The sequence below is a fragment of the Haplochromis burtoni genome, unplaced genomic scaffold (assembly GCF_018398535.1).
Source record: "Haplochromis burtoni strain Fernald_Lab_line unplaced genomic scaffold, NCSU_Asbu1 Contig_509, whole genome shotgun sequence".
NCBI classification, from domain to species: domain Eukaryota; kingdom Metazoa; phylum Chordata; class Actinopteri; order Cichliformes; family Cichlidae; genus Haplochromis; species Haplochromis burtoni.
Window position 1 is genome coordinate 230,086 of NW_024582870.1, and position 19,990 is coordinate 250,075.

The 19,990-nt window shown below is 42.9% G+C and overlaps 1 protein-coding gene across 7 annotated transcripts in view; it reads right to left on the reverse strand.

The window, feature by feature from the left end:
* Window positions 1–19,990, reverse strand: part of LOC102298838 (SH3 and multiple ankyrin repeat domains protein 2) — a 200,258-nt gene that overhangs the window by 34,355 nt on the left and 145,913 nt on the right. The gene's annotated exons all lie outside the window — the stretch shown is intronic.

The following is a 19,990-nucleotide window of genomic DNA, read 5'->3' on the forward strand; positions in this document are numbered from 1 at the left end:
GGTGTCAATTGCATTCAGGGACCAGTTGATCAAATCCATAGTTCCTCTTTTAGGTTTTAGAGAACAGACTGTGAGAGAGTGTACCAGGGCAAGAGTAGAAAATAGATGAGACTAGACAAGGACACAGAAGCTAAGCAGGGAAGATAAGGGAAGGGAGAGGAGAAAAGTGCGACGGCCTTCGTCGAGAGCCAAAGCGACGAAAGCCCTACCACTGGGGCAGGTGCTGACATTGTGGAAAACATCCCGTACTGTGCTGGTACCAAAAATAAAGCGTCCACCCGAACTGAACGACTATAGACCCGTGGCCTTCACATCGCATATCATGAAAAACTTGGCTGATTCTTCACCGACTGAGACTTGAGATCAAAGACAAACTTCCTCTGCAGTTTGCATGCAAACAGAGCCCTAGCACATCTGGAGCAATCTGGCGCTCATACGAGAGTTATGTTCTTTGATTTTTCAAGTCCTTTCAATACCATCCAACCGAAAAGACAAGCTCACAGAGATGTGAGTAGATTCCTTCTCTGTTTTCTGCATTACAGACTACCTAAGAGAAAGGCCACAGTTTGTCAGTTTGGGTAACTGTGTCTCTGGGACATGAATGAGCAGCATGGGGGCTTGACGAGGGACTGTCCTGGTGTTCCTTTTCACATTGTTTACAGCAGACTTCAAATACAACTCAAATACAAATACAAGTCCTGCCAAATCCAGAAATACTTGGCTGACCCTGCCATTGTGGCGTGCATCAGAAATGGACAGGAATCTGAATATAGGGATCTTGTAAAAGCCTTCAGCGACTGGAGTCACAAAACCAACCTCATATTGAACACCTCTAAGACAAAGGAAATGATATTTGATGATCGTTGCCTCCTTTTGTTAAGGAAACAAAGATCTCTTGACATCTGGAGTAACTTGCTGCAGATGTTCTATCAGTCTATGGTGACAAATGTGCTATTGTATGCTGGGGTCTGTTGTTTATGTAGCAACAGAAGTAAGACTACAAGAGGACTGGACAAACTAGTGAGGAAGGCTGGCTCTGTAATTGGAGCCAGGCTGGGCATGCTGGGGTAGGTGGTGGAAAGATGCATCCTAAAGACGTTAGAAGTCATCCTGAATAAGTCTGATCACCCGCTTTACAACATCTTTATGGAACAGAAAACATCAGTACTGCAAAACTCCTCTCCTACTGTTGTTAAACACAGAGATACAGAAAATCATTTGCACCCACAGCCATCAGGCTTTTTAATACCCATACAAATAGCAGGTGAGCTATGACAGACACATGAATTTCCCTCTTGGATCAATTAAGTTATTCTTATACTTAAGGACATTACAAACTAAATACAGTGCATAAAAACAGCACAAAATTCTGAATTTTATAGATCCACATCTACACACACTGTTGCGGTTTTGCAGAGAATTCGTCCTCAGAAAAAAGAACAAAAATTAGGTTGACATGAAGTGATGATGTGCTGGTCCTAAAGTTCCTCAAAAAACATTTAGAGAAAAGGAAGAAACAGAGATTGTGGTTCATCCAGTTCACAGGAAGAATTGCATGGTTTGATCCAGCAGTTGAAGCTGTATTACAATTGCTTTCATTCATATATCAGGATGTCAGTGGGGCAGAACTGGGAACACATCTGAGGAGGCAGAAGAATCAGTTCAGTGAGCCAGAACTGGGTCCTAAACTCCGTCACTTCAGGTCTCAAAGTCAAACGAACACTGCAGCATCACTGAGAGTTAAAAACTGTCTAAATTCTTTCATCTTTAATAAAATGATCAGCGTTGCTGCTTTACCAGGTGTAACGATTAAGTTTAACATCCAGGCATCCATGAAAACAGAAGTTATTAAATGTAACAGAGTTAGCAGGAAGTTAGCTCACTAGTTTCCACCTAAACATGATATAGCATGTTCTGCCTGATTTCTGAAAAATTCAAACGTACAGCTCTGCTGTCACTTCCAACATAAATGAAGACAGAAAACTAAACAGCAGTGACGTTTGTAGGGTTACTGAAGTTGGGCTAGCTGGTATATAATGATGTGCTACGTACAGGAGAACAACTGAGATAATCCATCCACAATACGAGGTTAGTCATTAATATACTGCAACAACATGGGAATAGAGCAGCTGCAGAGAATTCAACATTAATGAATCAATGGTACAGAAGTGGAGGAAGCAAGAAGAAGGGGCTGAGTAAAGTTTGACTTATCTGACTGTTTGGTTTCGCTTAATGTGCCTTATGGTCCGAAAAATACAGTATATTTGGTACCAGTGTGCGATTTGAGCTATGAGTGCACTTGTTGCTAAATGCAGTCTTCCGATTGTTCAGATCTGTTTATTTGGACCAGAAAAATCTGACAAATTGAGCTTGGTTTGAAAAAAATGTATAATCACATTTATTATCTTAAAAAAAAAAAGATAATATATAAAAAATATTATAGAATTAAAATAAAAAAAAGAAGGAGTAGGTCATTAATTTTCCCTACTGAAGCTCTACTGTAATAGCTTTACTTACATATAAGTATTCTAATGTACGTCTCTGAGGCTGTTTTTACACCTGAGCTCTTTAGTCAGAATAAAGTGAACTTGTTTTCTACCTTGATCTGTTTCATTTGGGCAGACGTAAACATGCTAATCACACTCGAGCTGACCCAACCACCAGGTGTATGCTGCAAGTTTGAGCTAAACACCTTCCCATGGCCAGGTATCCACTGCATACTGGAATCCAGCAGTGCAAGATGAATGTGCGCAGTATGGTTTTGGTTTTGGTGCACCAGCTGGGTGTAACTAATTATCCTCTCCTCAGCAGTGAGCTCAGCAGTCAGCAGTGAGTGGCAGCCAGGAACAAAGAGTACAAGAGTGTGGATAAAGAAGTGTGAAAAACAAAAGTGTGTGTGAAACTCTGCATTTTCACATGTCCTTACTGGGGACGACTCATGGGGGTTCGGGCAACTGCTACAATACAACACAGCAGCTTTTTTACTGTGTCTCGGGCTAAATAAGATAGTAACACTACTATCTTATGCTTAATGGACATTGCACAAGAGAGGCAAAGGCGATAGTGAGGGATGCTTTGTGACACAAACGCAGCAGCAAGAGTGAAAGGGAAGGTTTAGTTGGTAGTGAGACGCACTCTGATGTTTGGTTTGGAGACGGTGGCATTAACAAAAAGACAGCAGGCTGTGCTGGAGGTGGCAGAGTTCAAGATTTTTATTCGGAGTGACCAGAGAGGCAAGGCTGAGATGGTGTAGTCATGTACAGAAGAGGAATAGTGAATATATTGGTCAAAAGCTTCCAGTCAGGAGAAAAAGACCATAGACAGGATGAATGGATGTAGTGAAGGAGGATGTGCAGAGGGTGAGAGGGAGGCAGATGATCCCCTGTGGCAACCCCGAAAGGGCACAGGTGAGAGAGAAAGAAGAAGAAGAGTGAATAGTGTTCTTTCTGGTCCTCTTACATGGAAAAAGACACAAAAGAGATTTGAAATCGGAAGACCATAACCTGGCAAAATAGTCCAGGAAAACAGCAACGAAGCAGCAGCTTTATGGCTGTAAAATTAGCAGTTTAATCATTGGTACACAAACACACACAAGCAGCCAAACACATCACATATGGATGCAAAACACTCAGGGAAATCAGAGCCTCCATATAATACGCATGTAAAAGGCAGCAGATCAAGCAGAAGGGCCTATTTAGAAGTCATTATCATTATCATAACCATTAGGCATCATCCAGACCATTTAGCTGTACACGGGCTGCCCCGAGCTCTGATCGCCCAATCCAATCTCTTCTAATGTAAGTATTGCTGCCTCACTTACTGACAGCCACAAATCTGATTAACCAATTATAATCTGACCTGTGCAGACCGTGATATGATGTCACCCGACTAATCCAGATGGGCAGGGATTAACAGGCCCTCACTGAGGTCACCTGACTTGTCTTCACTGTATATACAGTAGTGTGCAAAAGCTTCATGTTTATAATTTTATACATGCAGTAAGGGAGGTGGTTGATGGAACTAAATTAAAAATAAAAACTACTTGCGGACCATTTTTCTTGTAGCATCAAAAACCTCTGAGCAGTTGTGTGTAAACAGAGACAAATCAGCAGCAGACATGAAAGGACATGACATGCTGATGGACCTGGACATAACATTGTCCCTTCTAAAAAGCTCAGGGCCAACGCAGTCCAGCGGCAGCAGCTTTATGTCCTTGACTGAACCAAAAACAGGAAGTTAAGGTTGAATGTAAGCTAGGATCAAATGACTAGCAACAGTGAAGAAGCGGGGATCATGACAAGTAGCTAACTATGAAATACTGTACTTTCCTTTTTCAATATCTCACTTTAATTCACCAAATCTCTGTCTGTCAGTCTGCAAACGCGCCCTACACAGCCTGGAGTCGAACAACCAAACTTGGCACACACACGTACACATACTGCAGTCAGTCCTCATTTCTTTATGTCTTGCTTCCAAGGAACTAGACTTTCTTCAATGTTTTTAAATTGTTCTTGAACAATATTTAAAGTGCTACACTGTAGCACTTTGTTACTACAGCCCTGCTGCAAAAAGAAACATTTTGTTCCCATTTCTTTAGTTGAATCTATGAAAAATGCCAAAGATAACACAGTGTGGACATTTGAAATAAAACGGACCTTGTTAGGTGATTCTCAAAGAACTATTAGCTAAAAACTTAAATCTTGGCATGGTGTGCAGCGTGTCCTTAAAAGATCCCAAGAAGCTGGACAAGTAGAGGACAAAAGAAGAAGTAGCCCTCCAGCTGATGAACAGTATCTGACAACAACAACTGGAAAACATCCATGATCAAGCCTATGGGTCAGCCAGCAGCAGTAGCACTAACATACTGCTTGTACTACATATTAGAGTCCGACCAACACAGGGTTTTAAAACTGATAACACTATTAATGTTTGGTGATTTAATATTTCCATTTTATTAAATAATATTTCATCAAAATATTTATATGTGAAGCAGCATATTAATATATTTATATATTACTATATGATTTCATATTTATTATAATATATTATATATTTCATTATATACTTTTTTTCAGAAACACAAGATATAAACAGACGATTTGTTCTGACTGTTGGTTTATATATTAAGCTCAGATTCTTTTATTCCCTAAACAGCATCAGGCCAGTGTCGGCCAGGCTCTGGTTCAAAATAGGTTCAATTCTGTGGAAAAGTTGAATCTCAGCAATGTTTCAATAACTGTGATTGAAAGACCTGACATGTGACAGGTTTCAGTGTCACTGTTTCAGTCCAAAAACTGCTTCTTTTTGCTGTGAAGGTAGGCCATGTTAGTATTAGTTACAGTGTGAAGGTTATTGGAGGTGATTTTTATAGAGAAAACAAAAGGAGACCAGTGACGGCAGTACTTCTGAAAATGATTAATTGTAAGTGTGCAAATAAATCTTGCAGTATTTGGCAAGCAAACCAGTACACCCATACTGGTATGGTGGCCAGTAAGGGTATACTGGCCATAATAGTAGAAGCTATTCATGCATACTTAATTCTATACACCTAAAGCACTTTATCTACCTTACATCCTTGGCTAATTTAGTATCAACATTTAAGATGACATCCTGCAACAGGATCAGGCAGCACAGTGGTTAACACCTTTGCCTCACAGCAAGGAGGTCCTGAGACCCTCTTTGTGGAGTTTGCTTGGGTTCTCTCTGGGTACTCCAGCTTCCTCCACAGTCCACAGACATGCAGTCAGTGGGTATAGGCTAACTAGAAACTTTAAATTGCCCATAGTGCAAATGCGCTTTTCTACTCTGAGCACTCAAAGCGCTTTATAGAACTAATTCATTCACCCAATCATACCAGCACTTTTTGTAAGTGCCTATCTAACATTCACACACATTCACACTCCGATGGGTGCATCGGAGAGCAACATGGGGTTAGTATCTGCCCAAGGTTATTTGGCATGCAGACTGGAGCAGACTGAGATCAAACCACCAACCTTCGGGTTAGTAGCTGACCTGCTCTACCACCTGAGCTACAGCCACCCCAAATGGTTGCGACAGACTGGCGACCTGTCCAGGGTGTACCCTGCCTCTCGCCCTAAGACAGCTGGGGTATGCTCTGAAAAAGGATAAGCAGAAGTGAATGGATGGTTTTCTTTGGAATGTAGAAGGGAGCCAGAGCGTCCAGAGAAAACCCAAGCACAGGTGGAAAAGCTAATCAGCTGCACCTTGTTGCTATGGAAGGGAAACTGTCCAAATAGACTAAAACTGTTTTTGAGAACCCGGACATGAAAATGCTTTTTATTGCTGTGAGGAAATTAGTTTTTTAACTAGTCTCAAGTGGACATTAGAGGAGCTGCAGTTTGTGGCCTTATTTTTGGTAGTCACACACAGTGGCATGTACGTGTACTTGCCTTCATATCTTCATATCATGTTAAAAGCAGCAGCGTTCACAGAAACTTGGACCCTGATCTGCCTCTGCGTCTTTACCTCCCAGCACTCACGTCAGACTGAGGGCTGGGTGAGAGCTCTCTGAATTCTGTGTGTTTTCCCCCTTGTAGGAAGCTGCTGTCTGTATATCAAAGCAGACTGATTAAACACAGAAATATACAGGCAGAAAGTGTGTGTGTGCGCGCACGTGTACGAGAGATGCAGGACAACATCATGAAGCAAATGAAGGTTTGAAAGAAGATGAGACGAGTTTTGCTCTGATGACTCAGAGTCCTAGTTAAAAGAGTCTCGACTCTGAATCATGAAGCTGAATATCAAACTGACGATGAGAGCGCATATACGTGTGTGCACACACATGCTACACGCACCTCGGTGTGTTCAGCAATGCCCTGCTGCCGTCAACCTAGCACATCAGCTCGACGCTGGCTGTATTTTTCCTGGAAACACCCACACAAGGTCAGGCTCACTCCAGTCCCCCTGAAATCCACTCTGACTGCAGGTACACTGACACTCACTCCAGTCACTGCAGTTCAACATTTACGTCCCGAGGATGAAAGACAAACTGTTGCTGAGCTGTTTTGCAGCGGAGAGGACACTAATTGATAGTGTACGGTGTTAGCTACCACCCTGCCCAGGTGGTGGAGAGCCAAGCAGTCAAACAAAGCTTGCATCACACCCTGAGCTCACACCCGCTTAGCCTGACCCAGAGCATGATGCTAGCACCATGACAGCTGGTGCAGTGTTCTTAGGACTGAAAGCTGCTCCAGACAAAGCTCCTGTCACTGTAGCCAGATAACTCATTTCCTCTAGAAGGCATTTGTTTGTCCACAGCAATGTAAACCGTGGACAGTGACAGTTCAGATAACACTGAACTGAAACAACGTTATTATTGGGCAGCTTTATCTACAGTAACAAAGCATCATACGGATCATATGCTAGTAGATTCATAACTTAAAATCTGCAGAAATAAATGAAAGTAGAGAGCGTGGTGGACACTCTAAGCCCTTCTGGACACGCCCCTGGCACTGAGTAACAAGCCATCTGGCATGCCAGGGTAGTTAAAGCGGGGATCTTTGTGACTTCTAACACTTTAAAAAAATGGATTGCGGTGGCCTAATTCTTCCTACGTGTGCGACTCTAATCAGACATTTGTAGAGATTTGTAAATGCGAATAGGAGGAAGATGTAATCTTCTAGTAAGCATGAAAAACAACTGGACACAAAAACTGTGATACGCCTAGACGAAGACGGAGCTGCACAAGATATTTTCATTGATTGCTGCAAACAAAATCTATGTAGACTGAAAATCCAATCAGTGGATCCTCTTTAGCCGGAAACATCGTTCGCTGCTAGAGCAGGGCGATATGACCAAAAATATTTATCACGATATACATTTGAAAATTTGCAATAACGATATAACTGACGATATAACGGACACTAGACAAAATACTTTACAGCTCCACAACTTTATTAGTGCAAAAAAAAAAACAAAAAACCCATGAATGTATTTTCACTTAAACAAGCAGCTGTTTTTTATGTGCATTAAAGTTATATAAAAATGTAACAGTGCAAATTCCTCGCTGACAGTTTAACCAAAAGGCATTTCCAGTGGAAACTGGCCGACACATCCTCAGCATAACCATGTATAATATCCACAAAACTTAAAAAGAGGTTATACACACACAATACGGTAACATCATGTTGAGGTGCAGTACGTATCACTCCGCGAGGTGCCTGCCTACAATAGCCGTAACGCTCCGACAATCCATCGAGCGGTGCGGCTTCGCAGCTTAGCAAAGTCGCCGTGTACATAAAACCGTTTCGAGGTCAGCAAACACAACCAGAGTTCATACATAAGGCACACGGGATTATAAGGGGCTCTGTCGACTTTCAGAAAATTCAAGGGTTGATTTTAAGTGCGCCGTATTTTCCAAACAACACGGTAATAACGACGGCCCGCTAGCATGCGCTACCAAAAATAGTGCTTTGTTGTGTATCTGACGGACGAAAGCTAAACCAGTTCCACACCAGTGAAGCTGCAGCATTTTTACAAACCAGCATTCGTTTCATTCAACGATCCACTTTCGCTCTTCTCGTTCTCTGTCGCCGAAATGCTTTTTCCGCCATGTGCGTATGAAAACAAAGGCACTGCGCATGCGCGTTTTACCCATATTCTATCGCGATATCTCATTTTCTTATCGTTGCCCAACATTATACCGGTATTACCGTGAACGGTATATGGCCCAGCCCTATTCGCTGCCAATGTTTTTGGGTGTTAAATCCCAAAAAGGATTTTCCGACTGCATTACAACTGTTTGAAGATGTCACGCTGAACCAGGATTTCAGACTGAGATCGCTCTGTGCACGGTCCTGACCAGGAGACCCAGAGCTGGCGCCGTCACCGGTCCAGTCCACCGCTACAAAGCCCCAACCGCGGCGCTGCACTCAGCAGCAAACTGCTCTTTAGTCTCTCGAGGCTCTGCTAAGCTTTACTCTTAAAAACTGCATTTCCACCGTGTACACAGCGAGGCCCAACGTTCTCCCGTTGCTAAGCGACGGTTACTGTGTGATGTCACTGGATGTGGGAGTGGTACTGAGAACGCTATCTGCGGCTTAGGTTCGGGGGTGCATGGATCATACCACTCATTCTTAAATACGGATTTAATTTGATAGTGAGCTTCTTCTGTCAATGAACTGCTTTGCCAAATTTCATCCCTCTTTCTCTCTCGCCTCAGTGCAGCCATCTTAAAAGGTTTTACTTTCATGCCATATTTTGATAGTGGGCTGCGCTGTAGTTGTTTCAGAAATAAAAAGCTGCTCTCTGAGCAATGTGGGCTCAGGCACGCTGCTCTTTGTGTGATGTACCTATAAATAAATTATTTATAGGAAACGATGCTTCCTCCCAGCGTTATTTTAAGACTAAATATCACGTGACTTTCTTTTTAGTGCGCCTGTGTGTTGACTTGTGGGGTTTGTGTGCATACTGGTGCCTATCTGAGCAATTCTCCACTGAATGATTTTGATTAGAGTTAAAGCAAAAACACCAGACAAACACGAACTTGACCATTTGGCATTTACCCAACTAGTCAGTTTGCAGTTCTGTCCAGATTCATTATTATTATTGTTCATTCTTATGCATATGGGTGACTTTTCAGTACCGGTCCAATAAAGGACTTCACTCTCCTCATGCAGGCTTCCATGTGGTTGCTAAAGTTTTCAGACGTGGGAGGGAGATCCTTCAAACTGTGGAGCCAGCTTCCAGTTTGGATTTGGGAGACATCCGTACTGTTAAAATTAGGTCTCAGACTAATCTTTCGACAAAGTTCATAGTTAGGGATGAATAAGGTGACCCTGAATCATCCCTTCGTTATCTCCCTTTCTGTTTCTCTCCTGTTCCTGTTTTAGGTGACGGCCAACAGCTGTACTCAGATAATGTTTCGGCAGAACAAAATCATTTGTGTGAAACTTTGTCGTTTAATTCTGAGCTATGGTTTGTAAGGTCACAGTGACCTTGACCTTTGATCAACAAATTCTGATCAGTCTCAGACATTATGTTTAAGACAATCCAGAAACATCATGTCTCTTTATGTCTTTTTATGTGTCCCGCTGTTACCACAGTGGAGCCACTGTGAAGCACAACAGGGAATCATACAGAAAGCCACAAACCTTTTCCTATTCCAACTGGTTCTCCTTGTTTTTAAGAGCCTGAGAGTCTCTACTGTGTATTCTAGTAATGTAGAATCACACAGATTCTCTCATAGTTTCTCTCCTCTGCCATCATCATGTGTGCGTAACGTGACAGGAGTGTATGAGGGAAAGGAACTCATTAGCCTACTTGAATATAAGGCGTCCAAACACATGTTAAGATAACAAAAGAACGGCACAAAGTTAAGCAAATGTCTGTTACATCAGTCGATCCAAAAGTGATGTTTGACTTGTTTTCAGTATTTGGCTCAATGTCGCTGCAGAAAAAACATAGGTCGTGAATTACACACTGCGTTTCTGGCTAATATAATCCACTACAGTGAAACACCAGGTGGGAAAAAGCACGCTAAACACAAATGTACTTCCAAACCCTGTACAAACAAACTACACACACAATCTGAGCTGCACTCTGAGGAGCTGTGGGCTCTTTCTTTTCCCCTTTAACTTCACTCTGGGTTAACACAAGTCTAATTCATCACTCCCAGGTCTTAGCATTATATCTTTCTAGTTATGCCTCCTGTGGGTTTGTTAAAACTCTGAAAAGAGGAAATGCAACAACTGCAGGATCACTACTTTTATACACTTCATATCTTTTTGTTTTTGTGTTTGCTGCTTCTTTGTCTTCTTTGTTTGCTACTTGCTGTTCAAATGTTTCAGATCATCAAACATATTTTCATATTAGACACATAAAAAATGCACTTTTTAAATGATGATTTTATTTATTAAGAGAAAAAAATTCCAAACCTGTGTGAAAACATAGCTGCACTTTAACAAAACTGTATTCAAGTGTCTCTGATAAGTGGATAACATTAGGAAAGCTGGCTCACTCTTCTTTGCTGAATTGTTTTAGATCATCCACACTGGAGGCTTTTCAAGCATGAAAGGTTTGTTTAAGGTCGTGCCAACTGGATTCAAGTCTAGACTCTAACTCCAATACCTTCTTTTTTAATGAGCCACTCGGAGGTGCACTTGCTGATGTGTCAAAACACAACGCTGCTGCTGGCACCTTGTGGCACCAGATTGACACTTTGCATTCTGATGGTTTAGCTCAGTGGGATGAGCAGGTGCCATAAGCCTTGAGGGCAGTAGACCCAGTCTGAGTCTGACCACATGTCTTCACTGTTGAAATAGGGCTAGAAAATGCCCCACATCTGATTAGTACTAATAAATGTTGCTGACTATAAGCTGCATAAAAACATTGTTCAGCTTTTTTTTCTATATCATTGTAAATATTATCATTGCAAATTTCCTTGAAATATGATAATATACTTCTGAGGCTATACTGCCCACATCTGCAGAACACTACATCATTTATCACTGTATGTGAATGAGGCTTTCCTACATGCACAGCCAGCTTCTTTCTCATCCGGTCTCTAAGTGATGACATGATGAACCCTGCTTCCGGGTCCAAACTACCTCCCTCCTCTCGCTCATGTGTAGTGTTGCTGCGTGTTGTTCTAAGGTGCATTTAAAACACGGGAGAGCATGGTGCTGCTGCCAGAGAGCAGCAGGTGTTAGCACGGCCCCTCCCTTCCTTCCTGCTAACTTCTAACTTTGTTACATTTAATAAATCCTGTTTTCATGGATACCTGGATGTTAAACTTCATAGTTACACCTGGTAAATGGCCTGTATTTATATAGCGCTTTACTCGTCCCTAAGGACCCCAAAGCACTTTACATATCCAGTCATCCACCCATCCACACACTGGTGATGGCAGCTACATTGTAGCCACAGCCACCCTGGGGCGCACTGACAGAGGCGAGGCTGCCGGACACTGGCGCCACCGGGCCCTCTGACCACCACCAGTAGGCAACGGGTGAAGTGTCTTGCCCAAGGACACAACGACCAAGACTGTCCAAGCCGGGGCTCGAACCGGCAACCTTCCGATTACAAGGCGAACTCCCAACTCTTGAGCCACGATCGCCCCTCGCCACACAATCTTGGTAAAGCAGCAACGCTGATCATTTTATTAAAGATGAAAGAATTTAGACAGTTTGTAACTCTCAGTGATGTTCGTTTGACTGAAGCGGAGTTTGGGTCCAGACACGGCTAATGACGTGAGACTTAAAGACCGGTTTATGCTGGAAGTAGGAAATAACTTCCAGGCGTGCCTCTTTCTATCAATATCAGCACTGGTTTTTGTTTCTTGTGTTTGAGCCACACAATCTTGATTATGGATGATGGATGGCACTACTTTACAGTGAGAATGTGAACGGCATTGTTTTAGTTCCAGCTTACTGCTAAAAAAGCTTCAGGTTTGAAAGGGTTAAGTCCACCCGAACATGAAAGTCTTTGTAGTGACTTTTATACCAACAGGGGATATTAAAATTTGAATCAATAAAGTCATCAGACATCCCTGAGCAATCCCATTCCTCTGATCAAATAAAGCGGCTCTCTTGCTTTTCATGTCTCACTGATACATTTATACTTGCCCTGAATTAAGGTCCACCACAAAACCCCCTTTCAAAAAGCAATCGATAAAATGAATAAGGCGGAGATGTTCGGAAAACATTTCGTGGTACTCTCACGGTTCAGAGTCGCCAAAGCAAACAGATTTTCCAACAAAACTGACACCTGCAAAATTCATATAGTCATCACGGCAAACAAAATTGCTCCTCTAGTAATAAAGTTATCGTAGCATTAAAAGTACTACGACCATAAAAACTTGATCATTCATGTCAGAGTTGTTCTGTGTTTTATGTGTTTGTACAGCCTTTTGTGTTTGTGTGTCTGGACAGGAGTGAGAGAAAGTGTCTGCTTCCAGTGGTATCCTTAGGCTAAATAATATCCTAAAACAGCTGAGCACCATCACTGTGAAAAAAAGGATAAACTGTGTGTTTGAAGGGAACAGATTTAGAGCTCCAGTGAGCAGCAGATGATGAGCAAATGACTCAAAATAAACCAAAAATAAAGGAACTATATGGCCCAGAGGAGGTCTGCAGGGTTTTCTCTACAATAATAAACACATTTCAGATCTTTGGATTTAAACTGTATCTAAGACTAGACTCAAGTCTAAGACTTGAGCAATCTTTGGGGCACTCGGCATTGAAGACAGACAATACCGAGTGCCTACACTGACAACTATATGCAAAAACTGCATAATACATCAGTGAAGGACAATCAGACAACCAAGTACAGGTTCAAAATCCCTGATGTGAAACCTATGGTGCTCTGTTTGTATATGTTTGCCCTGCTCCTTATGCAAAAAGAGAGACTTTGGATAAAAATAAATAACAATTTATTTATATAGCACCTTTCTAGGACAGAATCACAAAGTACAAAGCACATAACATAACAAATAAAACAGGCAAAAATTAAGCAAAAGCAATAAAAAGGTGAGTTTTGAGTTGGTTTTTTAAAAACAATTACTGAGTCTACAGTTCTTAAGCTTTGGGGGAGAGAGTTCCAAAGTCTAGTGGCAAAAGCTTTATCACCCTTAGTGCTCATATTGGTTTGTTGTACAGCAAGTAGGCCCTGATCAGATGATCTCAGGGACCTGCTAGGGACATAGGGCTGTAGAAGATCAGAGATGTAAGCTGGTGCCAGTCCGTGCAAAGCTGTAAAAGACATAACCAGGACCTTAAAATGGACTCTAAATTCAACAAGAAGCTAATGTAATTGTGATAGCAACGGTGTCACATGTGATTACTTGGAGGATTTGGTCAGAAGCCTCGCTGCAGCATTTTGCACAACCTGCAGCCAACCCAGGAAACCTTTGCTTAGACACATAAACAGTGAGTTACAACAGTCCAAGCGCGAGAAAATAAATGCATGTATAGCAATCTCCAGTTCAGAGCGAGATAAAATAGGGCTTAACTTAGCCACATTTCGTAAATGATAAAAACAAGACCGAACCCGAGATTTAACATGACCATCCAATGTGAGAGTCGAGTCAAAAGTGACACTTAAATTCCTGATAGAGGATTCAACACACACTGAGAGAGGACCAAAGGGTAAAAATCTGTCAGGAGCGCATACAAGGTTTTCAGTTTTCCCCTCGTTGAGTTGGAGGAAATTTGCAGCCATCCAACGTTTGATAGAATCAACCTTTACATATGGAATATAGACACACTCGCATAAAATACTCCAAACGGCCAGCAGCATGTTGTGCCAAGGCAATGACTCTTTGCATGGGTCAATGTTGGTTAGTTGAAAAGTTAGCTTAAAGGGAAAACCATCAGAATATAACACACAAAGTGCAAAAAAAGAAACAAACAAACACCATGGATGACAGCACAGACAAAGGTTTTCATGGCTCTTTTTCTCAATAAAAAAGTTGTTTTCCTGCTATGACTTGTGCCTTCATGACAGGGATAACCTAAAGGATCAACAACAACACAACACAACACTAGCTACATTTCTGGTGGGGTTATATGTTTTGGCATTACCACATGGTGACAGTACTCAGCTAAAAGTTCATGTGACTAAAGTCCTTGAAGCAGTGCAAAGGATGGAACAAGAGCAAGAGAGATAACATCTCAACCAACAGTGACGTCACATGCTAAACAAAAATGCATAGTTTCTTAGTTCCATTAAGTAGAAGATGTGGTTCTCCATCTAAAAGAATACTTCTACATGTATTTTTGCCTTATAGTTCTCCATCCATCCATCCATCCATCCATCTTCTTCCATTTTACCTGGGGCCGGGTCGCGGGGTCAGCAGCCTAAGCAAAGAGGCCCAGACCTCCCTCTCCCCAGCCACCTTTTCCAGCTTATCCGGGGGAACACCAGGGCGTTCCCAGGCCAGCCGAGAGATATAATCTCTCCAGCGTGTTCTGGGTCTGCCCCGGGGCCTCCTCCTGGTGGGACATGCCCGGAACACCTCACCCAGGAGCCGCCCAGGAGGCATCCTTGTCAGATGCCCGAACCACCTCAGCTGGCTCCTTTCGATGTGGAGGAGCAGCGGCTCTACTCTGAGCCCCTCCCGGATGGCCGAACTTCTCACCCTATCTCTAAGAGAGAGGCCAGCCACCCTTCGGAGGAAGCTCATTTCTTGTATCCGCGATCTCGTTCTTTCGGTCACTACCCACAGCTCGTGGCCATAGGTGAGGTGTAGGGACGTAGATCGACCGGTAAATTAAGAGCTTCGCTTTTACACTCAGCTCTCTCTTCACCACGACGGACCTGTGCAGCGTCCGCATTACTGCAGCCGCAGCACCAATCCATCTGTCGATCTCCGGCTCCCTTCTCCCATCACTTGCAAACAAGACCCCGAGATACTTGGCTCCTGCCCCAAGTGGAGGAGCCACTTGGGGCAGGAACTCATCCCCGACCTGGAGTGGGCACTCCACCCTTTTCCGGCTGAGAACCATGGCCTCAGATTTGGAGGTGCTGATCCTCATTCCCGCTGCTTCACACTCGGCTGCGAACCGTTCCAGTGCGAGCTGGAGGCCCTCACCCGATGAAGCCAACAGAACCACATCATCTGCAAAAAGCAGAGATGAGATTCTGAGGCCACTGAAGTGAAAGCCCTCCGCCACTTGGCTGCACCTAGAAATCCTGACCATAAAAATTATGAACAGAACCGGAGACAAAGGGCAGCCCTGGCGGAGCCCATCACCCACCGGGAACGAGTCCGACTTATTGCTGGCAATGCGAACCAAGCTCTTGCAACGGTTGTATAGGGATCGAATGGCCCGTAGCAATGGGCCAGACACCCCATACTCCCGCAACACCTCCCACAGGACACCCCAAGGGACACGGTCAAATGCCTTCTCCAAGTCCACAAAACACATGTAGACTGGTTGGGCAAACTCCCATGTGCCAAGTATCCTTGAGAGGATAAAGAGCTGGTCCAGTGTTCCACGACCAGGACGAAAACCGCATTGTTCCTCATGCAAAAAGCTCATCACATTTCAGACTTGTCCTCCAGTTCCACATCTGATCTAACACCTGGACGCACCCTTCAGCTGAACACAATGTGAATGGTAATGGTAATGGTTCTTCTTATACAGCACTTTTCCACTCAAAAGTACTGAAAGCACGTTATACAAGTATAAGTATTTTCTATCTAACATTCACACTCTGATGAACACATCAGAGAGTAACTACAGTAAAGTAACTTGCCAAAGGACATTTTAGCATGCAGACTTGGTCGTCTGCACCTTTCGATTAATGGATGCTCTGCTCTACCTCCTTAGCTACTATCCATGTCTTAAGATACACCTGGATACCACTGAGTGGCTAAGTACATCACGATTTAATAGTCTCCTTCACAAATATTTCATTCAATTCAAAAACCTTGGTAGGCTAATAACAAAAGCTAAACATTTTATTATTTGTTCATAAAGGCTTTTGAAACTTATGAAATAATTGTGATTTTTCTTCACTATATGGTAGAATGCATGAAATATAATTTAAAAAATGAAGCCCTTTATGGCACTGCCTAAACTTTCTGACACAAGTGTAATCCTGTCAGTAGTACAGCATGTGTTCAGTTTTTAATGGAAAACCGGGAATCTCTTTTTACTTCTTTATTAATCTGCATTTCCAACAAGACAACTAAAGTCAAAGGAAGATTATTTTTATCTGCATCAGCACAGGAGGAAGGTCCAGAGTAGGGGTGGGCGATATAAACGATATACGATATAGACTATATAAATTTGGCCAACGATAGAGATTTTGACTATACCGCTCTATCGTGATAGCGCATGTTGATGATGTCATCAAGCTGCGCCTGTTTTGGTCGAAAGCATCGCAGCGGCTACAACCATTATCATCTGCAAAGAGATGAAGCACTTTTGAAATATGGGGAAAGCCAAAAACTGCGCTTCCTCCACTTCCGTAACATTGATTCATTAATGTTGAATTGTCTCGCAGCTGCTCTATTCCCATGTTGTTGCAGTATATTAATAACTAACCTCGTATTGTGGATGAATAATCGCAGTTCTCCTGACTGAAGTTTGGCCTATGTATAGCATCCTGCTATGCGATTGCATTTGTCCCTGACCACCAGAATCCCTCACGTTAACTTTTATCGTGTGTTGGTGGTCCTTGTCGTCTGGGGCTGGGCGCTCATGTATGTACCGGCTCACTCCTGGTGGCCGATTGGCGGGGCCGGGCGCCTGTGGCCCGGCTGGGCTCCTTCCGGGGGGTGGGATGTCCTCAGGCCTCTGGGCCTGAAGCTCGGTCCTCTCTAGCACAGCTGGCTGCCGGCAGAGCCCGCGGGCACGCCACTGCAACCCCCTCTGGCCTCTGCTCCGTAGCTGCGGGGTGACCTCTCCTTTGGGGCTCTACACAGCTCTTCCCAGGAGGGTGGCACGGTCCCCCCCCTTTGGTGGTCCTCCTCGGGTCCTTGTACTCTGGGGCCTCTGGATATCTGGGGCCTGGATCTCCTCCATACCTGCTTCATACCCTGGAGGACGGGGCTGTGGCTCCCCACACTCCCTAGCAGATCGTTACATGGAGAAACCTTTGGAATGCAAGCATGCTGATCCACACAGGTATGCACACAGGTGTACACACGGGTATTCACAGACGCGGACTACAGCTTTCTTGGCTGCTGCCTCAAAGCACATTGTGCGCTGTCTATCTTGCGTGCTGCACAATATCGTTTATTATTTAGTATCTACTGATATCTACTGCTAGCTAGTTTATTGTGATGGTGCTGTTTTTTATTATGTTGCTCTTTGTTGTTTGCTTTCTCTTCTGTTTTTTTTCTCCATACAGGTGACCAGGTGTTTTGTTTGTTTGTTTTTTTCTTTCTTTCTTCCCCCCCTTCTCACCGTCTCTTCTCCCCTTTGGTTTTCTTTCTCTCCCTCTCTTTCTTTCATTCTTTCTCCCTGTCCTATCCCCCAGTCATGTCTGTCCCGTTTGTAGCAACTGAAAATAAAATAAATTCATAATTATAATAAAGGTCAATCAAATGGACCAATATGGCAAGGCCATGATGATCCACTTGGTAAAATAAATCCGCTTGGCATCTTTCTTGGCCTTAAGACAACAATTCTGATGGCTAAAGATCCAAACGGGACACAAAAAACAAAAAAAAAACTTTTATCGAGCGGAAAAAAAGTTTTTTTTGTTCACCCTCCAGCTTCACTGTGCTAATGTTATGCTAACATAGCTGTGTCGCTAGCAATCACGTAGCACATCATTATATACCAGCTAGCCCAACTTCAGTAACCCTGCAAACGTCACTGCTGTTTAGTTTTCTGTCTTCATTTATGTTGGAAGTGATAGCAGAGCTGTACGTTTGAATTAGTTTCAAAAATCTCTCAGTCAGAACATGGTATGAAATGTTTAGGTGTGAAACTAGCGAGCTAACTTCCTGTTAACTTCTAACTCCGTTAAATTTAATAAATTCTGTTTTCATGGATGCCTGGATGTTAAACTTAATTGTTACACCCGATAAAGCAGCAACGCTGATGATTTAATTAAAGATGAAAGAATTTAGACCGTTTTTAACTCTTAGTGTTCGTTTGACTTTGGGACCTGAAATGGATGGAGTATTGGACCCAGATTACTCCGCGAATCTTTTCACTGCCGTAGTGTAATAAAGTTGTACTTTATTTAAAGTACTTTAAAGTTGTACTGATGGCAAAAGAGCCAAACGGGACAGGCCAAAAAATAAATAAATAAATAAAAAATAAAGTTGTACTAAAACATTTTTTAACAGATTTCTGCACGCAGAAATCGGTTCGAGGTCAGTAAGCACAACCAGAATTCATACATAAGGCACACTCTAGATTTTTGAGAAAATTAAAGTTTTAGTGTGCCTTATAGTGTGGAAAATACATTATACAGAAGAAAAGAATATATCGTGATATATATCGTTACCGCACATGCTTCAAATTATATCGCGATATGAATATTAGGCCATATCGCCCAGCCCTAGTCCAGAGTCTGACTCCACTCCACCTGGTCGGGGTATTTCTGCGTGGAGTCTGCATGTTCTCCCCATGTTTGTGGGTTCTCTCTGGGTACTCTGACTTTCTCACACAGTCCAACGACATGCAGTTAGTTAGGTTAATTGTTGATTCTACAATGCTCATAGGTGTGAATGGTTTTCTGTCTCTCTGCATTAGCCCTACGTCTGACTGGCGACCTGTCCAGGGTGCACCCGGCCTCTCCCCCTATGGTAGCTGGAATAGGCTCCAGCCCCCCCACTTAACCCCACCGTGACCCTGATAAGGATAACTAGAAGAGAATGGATGGATGAAGGCAATAAACTATATTTTTTAGGGTGCCTCCATTGTGAGGCAAGCAGCAGCAAAACACCAGACAATAGATACACTATTAAGTTAGATACAACATGAAGGGTGGAGGTGGGCTGACTATAGGTAGTAAAGTGGCTTGCAGAAGTGCAGTAACTGTGGCCAGGCTTAAGCAGCTGAAATAGCAGACTGAATGTGCAACTGTCCGGTTGGATGAGTGAAAAGTATCAAGATGGCACCGAGATCAGCTGATCTATCAGGACTGCAGTTCAGCTGAACGTCAGGTCCTGCTTGATTTACCACTTTGATTTACAAGGAAATGCAAAACTCTATAATTCTGTATATTTTTGACCATTCCACTTGTAAAAGTAGACCTTGTAAAATATCAATGCACAAACATTCTTAATATTGTTTTCTCTAACAGGGACAAACACTCGAATCTCTGCTGCTGTGAATCAGGTTATACTTCATGTACTTTAATGTTATCCCTGGAAACATAAACAACCAAGCTTTGATTTTCCAGAAACCAAAGCCTCTGCAAGGGTAGCTGGGTTATGAGATTTCTATTCAAGATAAACTCAGTAAGAATGCCTGCTGCACGGCAATGAAGAAGCCCTCCTTTTTTTAAGAGGAAGAAATGGTGAGGACTGCCTGTGCTAGTTCACTGAACAACTGACAGTTGT